Source organism: Setaria viridis, chromosome 8 (genome assembly GCF_005286985.2).
Source record: "Setaria viridis chromosome 8, Setaria_viridis_v4.0, whole genome shotgun sequence".
NCBI lineage: Eukaryota > Viridiplantae > Streptophyta > Magnoliopsida > Poales > Poaceae > Setaria > Setaria viridis.
Genome location: NC_048270.2, coordinates 41,372,733 through 41,385,903, shown reverse-complemented (window position 1 = coordinate 41,385,903; position 13,171 = coordinate 41,372,733).

The window sequence follows — 13,171 nt, the reverse complement described above, 5'->3', positions numbered from 1 at the left end:
AAAACACTTGGAACGTGGTGTGGAGCCCTTGAGATCCTTGGAAATTATGCACTCTGAATGGCGTCCAAGCGTCGCAGGCCTTGGTAGCAAGCAGAGCAGCGGCCTCCCATTATTGGTACCGCCAGTCCTCAGCACATTCACTGCAACTGCAGGTCGATCTACAAGCTCAACCAAAGCCCATCCATTATTCTTCACTAGCGAGATCTGAAGCACAATGAAGGAGCTGAATCAGCAAGGTCCGTATAAGTCAACTAATCTATGCATCAACACGAACTTATGGGCGTAAGAATCTCTTAAAACGGATTTAAAACGCTAAAGATATGAACTAAACAAGGTTCAGGGGCTTAACTGCGAGAAAACTAAACTTCCAAGAGCTAAACTTAAAGAAACCAAGGGCTAAAACCTAATTAAACATATAAATAGAAGGTCTAACATGTCAAAATACCAAACAGGATGGCGGGTGGGATTTTATAAAAGAACAGGGCTAAAACAGAAGAAAAAGGATCTAGATCTAATTACTTTTGAACTGCGTAGGACCTCAAGTGCAAAACGAGAGAAAAATAGGGGCCTTCTTGCAAAAGCAGCATGCATCTCGGCTTGACCGGTATTGACCTGGTCAAATCCGATCTGGGCTGTCGGTTTGTGATCAGACAGCTGCGATCGGCTGGAAGGGGAAAGGTGGTGGCAATCTCGCTAGAATTCGCTCGAAAACGAGCATCCGGTCACCTTTCGTGATGGGATTTAGCTCAGGACGAAGCGGGGTGCACAGCGAACCGATCTAGGTCTTTGGAGCGGTGACAGTGACATGAAGCTCGGAGAGTCAGCTTAGTGGTGAACTGGCAACTCCGGTGGACTCGGGAAGGTGGTAGTCGTTTAGGGTCACAAACACACAACACATGCTAGTTTTTAATTTGGTGGTAAGGATTAGCACGACTAGCTAATGAGCCATGTCATGGTGCGCGTGATCCACGAGCGCGTGATCCACGAGGGTAGGCCCAGTGGATGCACAGGCATCGTGCATTAAGGGGGTATTTGGATACTAGGTGATAAACTTTAGCAGTATCATATCAGATGTTCGGATGCTAATTAGAAGGACTAGACATGAGCTAATTATAAAATTAATTGCAGAACCCTATGTTAATTCGCGAGACGAATCTATTAAGCCTAATTAATCCACCATTAGCAAATGGTTACTGTAGCACCACATTGTCAAATCATGGACTAGTTAGGCTTAATAGATTCGTCTCGCAAATTAGACTCCATCTATTCAATTAGTTTTATAATTAGCCTATGTTTAATACTCCTAATTAGTATCCAAACATCCTATGTGACAGGTGCTAAACTTTAGTAGGGAGTATCCAAACGTGGCCTAAGTCTGACTACGCACCGGTGCGTTGCTACGAAAAAAAGGTCAAGTGAATATATTATTTTTCCTTTTAATACTACAAATATTAGACATTTTCATGTTTTTTCTGCTATCAAAAAGTCTTAATATGGACGTTTTGGATCGCTACTGTGTGTCATCCCAGTGGATGATTGTTTTTTTTACCTGGAAGAACTACGTGGTGCTTTGGTTCTCATGATTTTTATTTTTCTTCTGAAATCTTGGATTTGCTAGACATGTTCTTCATATAGAAAACCTGATGCACATCATTAGCAAGGACGAATGATTCAGTCGCTTGGTTGGATCGATTGACATCTACGAAATTGCATTGAGAAACGCATAGCTTTACGAGTGGTTGTGAAGAATCCGCTAGGATGAGTAGCCCTTCTTGTTATTGCATTGGAAGCATGGACAACATAGATGCTAACACGCGTAAGTACTCAACTTTGCCGTTAAGGGTTCGCTAGTGTCTTGGTAGTCTTGGAGCAAATCCGAGATGTCTATGGCGGCGTGCCTCAGCCGCACGCACTTCTCCTTGGCCGACCACAAGTCATGCGATTTTTCACGCAAAATATGCGCATGCGCACGCGGTGCGTGGGATTCGAACCTACAACCTCAAGCCTCACACATAGCTTCCTTACCATCTCACCTACACAGTACATATGACTGAGTAGAGGATGCAATCCTTTTATATAGTAACTCGTGGGGGACGCTTTAGTCTCTAGCTTCTGCGACCGCACGTAGCCAAGTTTTTACAATATTTTCATCTTATAATGATAAATAAAAGGGATAAGAGTAAGCAAATGACATGGAGAAAATCAGAAGCAAAGTATATTATTGCTTCTTCATCCATTCTCAGCAAAAATATCTAAGGTTACGACCTGCACGTGTCCCTTAAGTCCTCACACTATATCGGGGACCAAAATTGCAACCAGTACGCTCGCCTAGAAACAGCATGCATAAGAGTTGTTGGAAGAAAGGCTAAATTAATGCAAGTCATGGATCTTCGTCATATACACAAAACTATAAAATGTAAAATTTATATAAACTCCAAACGAACATACATAAAACCAACAAACTTACATTCATAGTCAACATATATGTGTGTGTAGACTCTTTACGGGGTCTCCTACATTATACACTAGAAATAGATTGTTGAAGTTGCGTTTAATGTGAGATACCTAAACGCTAAAATCTTCACCTAATAGTAAAACAAGTAATGATTCTGCCATAAAATTGTCATCGGTCTCGGTGAACCGGTGGAAAACCAAAGAAAAAAAACAGCTTCCCTCCGGTTGAACTGGTGCACAGGATGCTAAACCGGCGAAAAAACAATCCCACCAATTTCAGCTATGATTCATTTGCAAATAGAAAATGTATTTCAGCTTATTATACCATTAAATTAACGAAACCCCATACGCCATCTACCATCACCTGCCATATGCGGCAATGGCTCCTAACCATATTCCTTCTGATATTGGTAAACAATATTGTTAGTTTGGAAAGAACATACAAGTATCCATATAAATATCTTTAAAAAAAATTCTGGCTATCTATTAAGTTTCCAAACTTTAGGAACCTTCTGGGGCGCGAAAGAACATGACATTAATGTGGAGTTCAATATGTACTAGAGTAGAAAAATTACATGGGAAGATAAAAATTATCGCATATTGAGCTGCATCGGTGCAGGCAGGTTGTACGCTATGCTACTTGCAATAGAAATAAATCCATGTCTGTTAACTCATGTACGCTATGTTCAGAAAACAATGGTGTTTGCTAAGCCGGACTATATGTGAAACGTGGTTACTTTGTATGATACAACATGGTTACGTATCCATTTTTTTTAGCAACTCTCTTGCTTAAATAAAAAGGTAGAAATTTAGTGAGTACTTCAGTTGAAAGAAATAATTAAGTCCAAATTATTTTAGTTTTCTAGCAAATGTGTAGACATCCAATAAGTGTAAATAAAAACTTAGATAAAAAAATTCCAAGAGTTTAAAAAACACAATTGATCTTTACCGTAACAACGCACGAACATTTGATGTTTGGCTAACATGATGCTTGGGTGAACTTCGACATCGAATGGAGGCATGCCATTAAGCTGACCATAATCCCCTGATTGGTTTGATATGTTCTCGACTCCCATGATTTTTTTCCTAGAAGAACTATGTGGCTCTTTGGCTCCAATGATTTTTCTTTTTCTTCTGAAATCTTAGGTTTGCTAGACATGCCCTTCATATAGAAAACCTGATGCACATCATTGGAAAGGACGAATGATTTAGTCACTTGGTTGGATCGATTGGCTTCTACGAAATTGCATTGAGAAACGCATAGCTTTACGAGTGGTTGTGAAGAGTCCGCTAGGAAGAGTAGTCCATCTTGTTATTACATTGGAAGCATGGACAACATGGATGCTGACATTCATAAGTACTCACCTTTACTGTTAAGGGTTCACTAGTGTCTTGGTAGTCTTCGAGCAAATCTGAGATGTCTATGGCGGCGTGCCTCAGCCGCTTAAGCCACAGCTGCACCCACTTGGATTCGAACCCACAACCTGAAGCCTCACGCATAGCTTCCTTACCATCTCACCTACATATTATATCTGACTGAGTAAAGGATGCAATCCTTATATACTAACTCGCGGGGGACGCTTTAGTCCGGGTTGCGTGGTAATAGCAATCTGGACTAAAGGTGTTTGCACGAGATTAAAACCTCTTTAGTACCGAGTAAAAAAGCTACCGGGATTTTTGTTGACGATGGAAGGTCGTTTTTCTACCGGTGTCAGCGTCCTAGAGCGCTGCTGAGATGGACTCCAGCACCGAGTTCATGTCCTTCAGGTCGTCGCCGAAGTTCCGCAGCAAATTGGCCTGCTCCGCAATAGCAGATGTGAGCTTATGTCTTTGGCAGTACCGACGACAGCGGAAGTGAGCAGTCCAGCGGAAGTGAGATCTCCCTGAGACGTACGTGTGTGAAGAGTATTGTGATCAAAGGTGAAATAAACTTATGAATGCAGCTTGCAGCAGGATAAAATAGTTTACTTGGCTATTTATTGTCTCACTCAGTCACTGTACGATCTTATCTTGATGATCATGCAATAATATATCTGTGCCACAACTCCAACCGTATTATTGAATGGCCGGATGTGGATCTGAATTTAATCGCATGTCAGCAGTTGCCATTGGGCTTTGTCTGACGCCCCTTTCCTTGCCATTAACCACCCATTTGCACCTAGTCCATATCATCACATAGCTCAGCTGCCTATAAATTGCCGCCGGCAACGTCCATTCAAAAATCACACCTCTCAACACAAAACCAATAAACTTAGCTAGGTAACCAAGGAAGGTAGCAGCAAGCTAAGAGGAGGCAATGGAGGGAAAGAGGACTACCACTTTGATGGTGATCATGTGCCTGGTCATCTTGAGCCTCAATGTTAACCCCACCGCGGCGGAGTGCGGCTGCTGCGCATCCGCCCAGGCAAAACTATGTTGTCAGCTTTGTATTCGTGCGGGTGCCTCCGACGCAGTCTGCAAGAACACTTGCTGTTTCCCATGTTTTCTGGACGATTCTGGTAAATTCACTAAACACACTCTATTCAATTAATGCATTTAATTTGCTATATGTACATACAAGCTTTGTAGCATATCATGGACTAATACGTATGTGTGGCCTTCCATGCATTTCCGTTAATGTAATTTGTTGACTTCACTTCCCATCTCACAACTTCAGGCATATTACTTACATCATGAAGACATCTTGTACTCTATTTCCACTGCAAAATTAACTCATGCGCTAATGGGATTTCCGTATCTCAATTTGACAGTTGCTGCTAAGATGGTAGAAATGGAAGTGCTTGCTAAGATGGAAGGAGCTGGACAAGCCTAAAACGATAGCATGAATGCCACTCATAGGCATATGTTGCTATGCTTCAAGCTATGGCCAAGTTACGTTAATATTTATCCCCAATAAATTGTTCACCATATGGGACGACCATCTGTTGGTCTCTACTATATGTATGTCGTGCATCTGTGCGCGCGCGTGTTGGTGACGAGCATCTCTCGTTGCTTGTAATAAGGACACAAACACTGTCCACCGTGATATGTGTCATGAACAGTCTACTATGTTTATGTATTATCTCTGGACTTAGCAATTTTATGGAAACATGATTATTATTATTATCTGTGTGTGCATGTTTTTTACTTAAATTTATTCTCAGCGGAATCTTGATGTTTTTGTGAGTTTTGGAGTATGGGAGATAATTAAGATTGTCATGCGAAAGAGGATTCTGAATCCTAGTAGGAAAGCCAAAGGGGAAAGAAACTTGGCCGATTTCTGGGCTACTATCACTTTCCTTATTTTCTCGGGCCTCGGAGACTCCGTATTAGGGGACCGATACAACACACGAAAAGTGGTACCGCTGCGAAAAGACAACATGATGAGTGGAAAATACACTCTTTTTTATCCTCGTTAAACCGGATATAATGATGAGATATCTCTCTAGACCTGCCACTAACCCCTAATTATTGCATAGATGTGCAAATCATTTTTTTATTTATAAATTCTAGTTTTTTACTATTCGTACCAGTTTGTATAAATGCCGGCTCTGGTGCTTATTACACGCGTCGGCTTCATTATGCCGGCTCTCCCTTCCGATCTCTTTACGTTGATTTTTATAATCGGAAACGTGAGATTGGACTAACTATATATATAGTTTCAACAACCATCCAAAAAATAATATTAATAATATGAAATCGGCATGCATGGTGTGCTAGCCGTGTGTGAGGCGGAGTGAAACTGAGAGAGGATATTGTATGGTTCGTACTGCTATTATCTATGTGAAGTGACCTCGTGTGTCGTTCTTACTCTTAGCATTTCTCTCTTTGTTGCTGTCGCTTTGGAGCTCCCTGCCCGGCCAGCTCACTGCTCACCCGCGCCCAGAGCTCTCTTTGGTACTGAAGCCTGCATCCCAGTTCAAGTTTGAATAGTACATCACTACGGGAAACATCAAATTTGCCGAGTGTTTTCTCTTTGCCAAGTGTTTTTTTCGGACACTCGGCAAACAAGCTCTTTGCCAAGTGCCGAGCTAAAAACACTCGGCAAAGAAAAAACACTTGGAACGTGGTGTGGAGCCCTTGAGATCCTTGGAAATTATGCACTCTGAATGGCGTCCAAGCGTCGCAGGCCTTGGTAGCAAGCAGAGCAGCGGCCTCCCATTATTGGTACCGCCAGTCCTCAGCACATTCACTGCAACTGCAGGTCGATCTACAAGCTCAACCAAAGCCCATCCATTATTCTTCACTAGCGAGATCTGAAGCACAATGAAGGAGCTGAATCAGCAAGGTCCGTATAAGTCAACTAATCTATGCATCAACACGAACTTATGGGCGTAAGAATCTCTTAAAACGGATTTAAAACGCTAAAGATATGAACTAAACAAGGTTCAGGGGCTTAACTGCGAGAAAACTAAACTTCCAAGAGCTAAACTTAAAGAAACCAAGGGCTAAAACCTAATTAAACATATAAATAGAAGGTCTAACATGTCAAAATACCAAACAGGATGGCGGGTGGGATTTTATAAAAGAACAGGGCTAAAACAGAAGAAAAAGGATCTAGATCTAATTACTTTTGAACTGCGTAGGACCTCAAGTGCAAAAAGAGAGAAAAATAGGGGCCTTCTTGCAAAAGCAGCATGCATCTCGGCTTGACCGGTATTGACCTGGTCAAATCCGATCTGGGCTGTCGGTTTGTGATCAGACAGCTGCGATCGGCTGGAAGGGGAAAGGTGGTGGCAATCTCGCTAGAATTCGCTCGAAAACGAGCATCCGGTCACCTTTCGTGATGGGATTTAGCTCAGGACGAAGCGGGGTGCACAGCGAACCGATCTAGGTCTTTGGAGCGGTGACAGTGACATGAAGCTCGGAGAGTCAGCTTAGTGGTGAACTGGCAACTCCGGTGGACTCGGGAAGGTGGTAGTCGTTTAGGGTCACAAACACACAACACATGCTAGTTTTTAATTTGGTGGTAAGGATTAGCACGACTAGCTAATGAGCCATGTCATGGTGCGCGTGATCCACGAGCGCGTGATCCACGAGGGTAGGCCCAGTGGATGCACAGGCATCGTGCATTAAGGGGGTATTTGGATACTAGGTGATAAACTTTAGCAGTATCATATCAGATGTTCGGATGCTAATTAGAAGGACTAGACATGAGCTAATTATAAAATTAATTGCAGAACCCTATGTTAATTCGCGAGACGAATCTATTAAGCCTAATTAATCCACCATTAGCAAATGGTTACTGTAGCACCACATTGTCAAATCATGGACTAGTTAGGCTTAATAGATTCGTCTCGCAAATTAGACTCCATCTGTTCAATTAGTTTTATAATTAGCCTATGTTTAATACTCCTAATTAGTATCCAAACATCCTATGTGACAGGTGCTAAACTTTAGTAGGGAGTATCCAAACGTGGCCTAAGTCTGACTACGCACCGGTGCGTTGCTACGAAAAAAAGGTCAAGTGAATATATTATTTTTCCTTTTAATACTACAAATATTAGACATTTTCATGTTTTTTCTGCTATCAAAAAGTCTTAATATGGACGTTTTGGATCGCTACTGTGTGTCATCCCAGTGGATGATTGTTTTTTTTACCTGGAAGAACTACGTGGTGCTTTGGTTCTCATGATTTTTATTTTTCTTCTGAAATCTTGGATTTGCTAGACATGTTCTTCATATAGAAAACCTGATGCACATCATTAGCAAGGACGAATGATTCAGTCGCTTGGTTGGATCGATTGACATCTACGAAATTGCATTGAGAAACGCATAGCTTTACGAGTGGTTGTGAAGAATCCGCTAGGATGAGTAGCCCTTCTTGTTATTGCATTGGAAGCATGGACAACATAGATGCTAACACGCGTAAGTACTCAACTTTGCCGTTAAGGGTTCGCTAGTGTCTTGGTAGTCTTGGAGCAAATCCGAGATGTCTATGGCGGCGTGCCTCAGCCGCACGCACTTCTCCTTGGCCGACCACAAGTCATGCGATTTTTCACGCAAAATATGCGCATGCGCACGCGGTGCGTGGGATTCGAACCTACAACCTCAAGCCTCACACATAGCTTCCTTACCATCTCACCTACACAGTACATATGACTGAGTAGAGGATGCAATCCTTTTATATAGTAACTCGTGGGGGACGCTTTAGTCTCTAGCTTCTGCGACCGCACGTAGCCAAGTTTTTACAATATTTTCATCTTATAATGATAAATAAAAGGGATAAGAGTAAGCAAATGACATGGAGAAAATCAGAAGCAAAGTATATTATTGCTTCTTCATCCATTCTCAGCAAAAATATCTAAGGTTACGACCTGCACGTGTCCCTTAAGTCCTCACACTATATCGGGGACCAAAATTGCAACCAGTACGCTCGCCTAGAAACAGCATGCATAAGAGTTGTTGGAAGAAAGGCTAAATTAATGCAAGTCATGGATCTTCGTCATATACACAAAACTATAAAATGTAAAATTTATATAAACTCCAAACGAACATACATAAAACCAACAAACTTACATTCATAGTCAACATATATGTGTGTGTAGACTCTTTACGGGGTCTCCTACATTATACACTAGAAATAGATTGTTGAAGTTGCGTTTAATGTGAGATACCTAAACGCTAAAATCTTCACCTAATAGTAAAACAAGTAATGATTCTGCCATAAAATTGTCATCGGTCTCGGTGAACCGGTGGAAAACCAAAGAAAAAAAACAGCTTCCCTCCGGTTGAACTGGTGCACAGGATGCTAAACCGGCGAAAAAACAATCCCACCAATTTCAGCTATGATTCATTTGCAAATAGAAAATGTATTTCAGCTTATTATACCATTAAATTAACGAAACCCCATACGCCATCTACCATCACCTGCCATATGCGGCAATGGCTCCTAACCATATTCCTTCTGATATTGGTAAACAATATTGTTAGTTTGGAAAGAACATACAAGTATCCATATAAATATCTTTAAAAAAAATTCTGGCTATCTATTAAGTTTCCAAACTTTAGGAACCTTCTGGGGCGCGAAAGAACATGACATTAATGTGGAGTTCAATATGTACTAGAGTAGAAAAATTACATGGGAAGATAAAAATTATCGCATATTGAGCTGCATCGGTGCAGGCAGGTTGTACGCTATGCTACTTGCAATAGAAATAAATCCATGTCTGTTAACTCATGTACGCTATGTTCAGAAAACAATGGTGTTTGCTAAGCCGGACTATATGTGAAACGTGGTTACTTTGTATGATACAACATGGTTACGTATCCATTTTTTTTAGCAACTCTCTTGCTTAAATAAAAAGGTAGAAATTTAGTGAGTACTTCAGTTGAAAGAAATAATTAAGTCCAAATTATTTTAGTTTTCTAGCAAATGTGTAGACATCCAATAAGTGTAAATAAAAACTTAGATAAAAAAATTCCAAGAGTTTAAAAAACACAATTGATCTTTACCGTAACAACGCACGAACATTTGATGTTTGGCTAACATGATGCTTGGGTGAACTTCGACATCGAATGGAGGCATGCCATTAAGCTGACCATAATCCCCTGATTGGTTTGATATGTTCTCGACTCCCATGATTTTTTTCCTAGAAGAACTATGTGGCTCTTTGGCTCCAATGATTTTTCTTTTTCTTCTGAAATCTTAGGTTTGCTAGACATGCCCTTCATATAGAAAACCTGATGCACATCATTGGAAAGGACGAATGATTTAGTCACTTGGTTGGATCGATTGGCTTCTACGAAATTGCATTGAGAAACGCATAGCTTTACGAGTGGTTGTGAAGAGTCCGCTAGGAAGAGTAGTCCATCTTGTTATTACATTGGAAGCATGGACAACATGGATGCTGACATTCATAAGTACTCACCTTTACTGTTAAGGGTTCACTAGTGTCTTGGTAGTCTTCGAGCAAATCTGAGATGTCTATGGCGGCGTGCCTCAGCCGCTTAAGCCACAGCTGCACCCACTTGGATTCGAACCCACAACCTGAAGCCTCACGCATAGCTTCCTTACCATCTCACCTACATATTATATCTGACTGAGTAAAGGATGCAATCCTTATATACTAACTCGCGGGGGACGCTTTAGTCCGGGTTGCGTGGTAATAGCAATCTGGACTAAAGGTGTTTGCACGAGATTAAAACCTCTTTAGTACCGAGTAAAAAAGCTACCGGGATTTTTGTTGACGATGGAAGGTCGTTTTTCTACCGGTGTCAGCGTCCTAGAGCGCTGCTGAGATGGACTCCAGCACCGAGTTCATGTCCTTCAGGTCGTCGCCGAAGTTCCGCAGCAAATTGGCCTGCTCCGCAATAGCAGATGTGAGCTTATGTCTTTGGCAGTACCGACGACAGCGGAAGTGAGCAGTCCAGCGGAAGTGAGATCTCCCTGAGACGTACGTGTGTGAAGAGTATTGTGATCAAAGGTGAAATAAACTTATGAATGCAGCTTGCAGCAGGATAAAATAGTTTACTTGGCTATTTATTGTCTCACTCAGTCACTGTACGATCTTATCTTGATGATCATGCAATAATATATCTGTGCCACAACTCCAACCGTATTATTGAATGGCCGGATGTGGATCTGAATTTAATCGCATGTCAGCAGTTGCCATTGGGCTTTGTCTGACGCCCCTTTCCTTGCCATTAACCACCCATTTGCACCTAGTCCATATCATCACATAGCTCAGCTGCCTATAAATTGCCGCCGGCAACGTCCATTCAAGAATCACACCTCTCAACACAAAACCAATAAACTTAGCTAGGTAACCAAGGAAGGTAGCAGCAAGCTAAGAGGAGGCAATGGAGGGAAAGAGGACTACCACTTTGATGGTGATCATGTGCCTGGTCATCTTGAGCCTCAATGTTAACCCCACCGCGGCGGAGTGCGGCTGCTGCGCATCCGCCCAGGCAAAACTATGTTGTCAGCTTTGTATTCGTGCGGGTGCCTCCGACGCAGTCTGCAAGAACACTTGCTGTTTCCCATGTTTTCTGGACGATTCTGGTAAATTCACTAAACACACTCTATTCAATTAATGCATTTAATTTGCTATATGTACATACAAGCTTTGTAGCATATCATGGACTAATACGTATGTGTGGCCTTCCATGCATTTCCGTTAATGTAATTTGTTGACTTCACTTCCCATCTCACAACTTCAGGCATATTACTTACATCATGAAGACATCTTGTACTCTATTTCCACTGCAAAATTAACTCATGCGCTAATGGGATTTCCGTATCTCAATTTGACAGTTGCTGCTAAGATGGTAGAAATGGAAGTGCTTGCTAAGATGGAAGGAGCTGGACAAGCCTAAAACGATAGCATGAATGCCACTCATAGGCATATGTTGCTATGCTTCAAGCTATGGCCAAGTTACGTTAATATTTATCTCCAATAAATTGTTCACCATATGGGACGACCATCTGTTGGTCTCTACTATATGTATGTCGTGCATCTGTGCGCGCGCGTGTTGGTGACGAGCATCTCTCGTTGCTTGTAATAAGGACACAAACACTGTCCACCGTGATATGTGTCATGAACAGTCTACTATGTTTATGTATTATCTCTGGACTTAGCAATTTTATGGAAACATGATTATTATTATTATCTGTGTGTGCATGTTTTTTACTTAAATTTATTCTCAGCGGACTCTTGATGTTTTTGTGAGTTTTGGAGTATGGGAGATAATTAAGATTGTCATGCGAAAGAGGATTCTGAATCCTAGTAGGAAAGCCAAAGGGGAAAGAAACTTGGCCGATTTCTGGGCTACTATCACTTTCCTTATTTTCTCGGGCCTCGGAGACTCCGTATTAGGGGACCGATACAACACACGAAAAGTGGTACCGCTGCGAAAAGACAACATGATGAGTGGAAAATACACTCTTTTTTATCCTCGTTAAACCGGATATAATGATGAGATATCTCTCTAGACCTGCCACTAACCCCTAATTATTGCATAGATGTGCAAATCATTTTTTTATTTATAAATTCTAGTTTTTTACTATTCGTACCAGTTTGTATAAATGCCGGCTCTGGTGCTTATTACACGCGTCGGCTTCATTATGCCGGCTCTCCCTACCGATCTCTTTACGTTGATTTTTATAATCGGAAACGTGAGATTGGACTAACTATATATATAGTTTCAACAACCATCCAAAAAATAATATTAATAATATGAAATCGGCATGCATGGTGTGCTAGCCGTGTGTGAGGCGGAGTGAAACTGAGAGAGGATATTGTATGGTTCGTACTGCTATTATCTATGTGAAGTGACCTCGTGTGTCGTTCTTACTCTTAGCATTTCTCTCTTTGTTGCTGTCGCTTTGGAGCTCCCTGCCCGGCCAGCTCACTGCTCACCCGCGCCCAGAGCTCTCTTTGGTACTGAAGCCTGCATCCCAGTTCAAGTTTGAATAGTACATCACTACGGGAAACATCAAATTTGCCGAGTGTTTTCTCTTTGCCAAGTGTTTTTTTCGGACACTCGGCAAACAAGCTCTTTGCCAAGTGCCGAGCTAAAAACACTCGGCAAAGAAAAAACACTTGGAACGTGGTGTGGAGCCCTTGAGATCCTTGGAAATTATGCACTCTGAATGGCGTCCAAGCGTCGCAGGCCTTGGTAGCAAGCAGAGCAGCGGCCTCCCATTATTGGTACCGCCAGTCCTCAGCACATTCACTGCAACTGCAGGTCGATCTACAAGCTCAACCAAAGCCCATCCATTATTCTTCACTAGCGA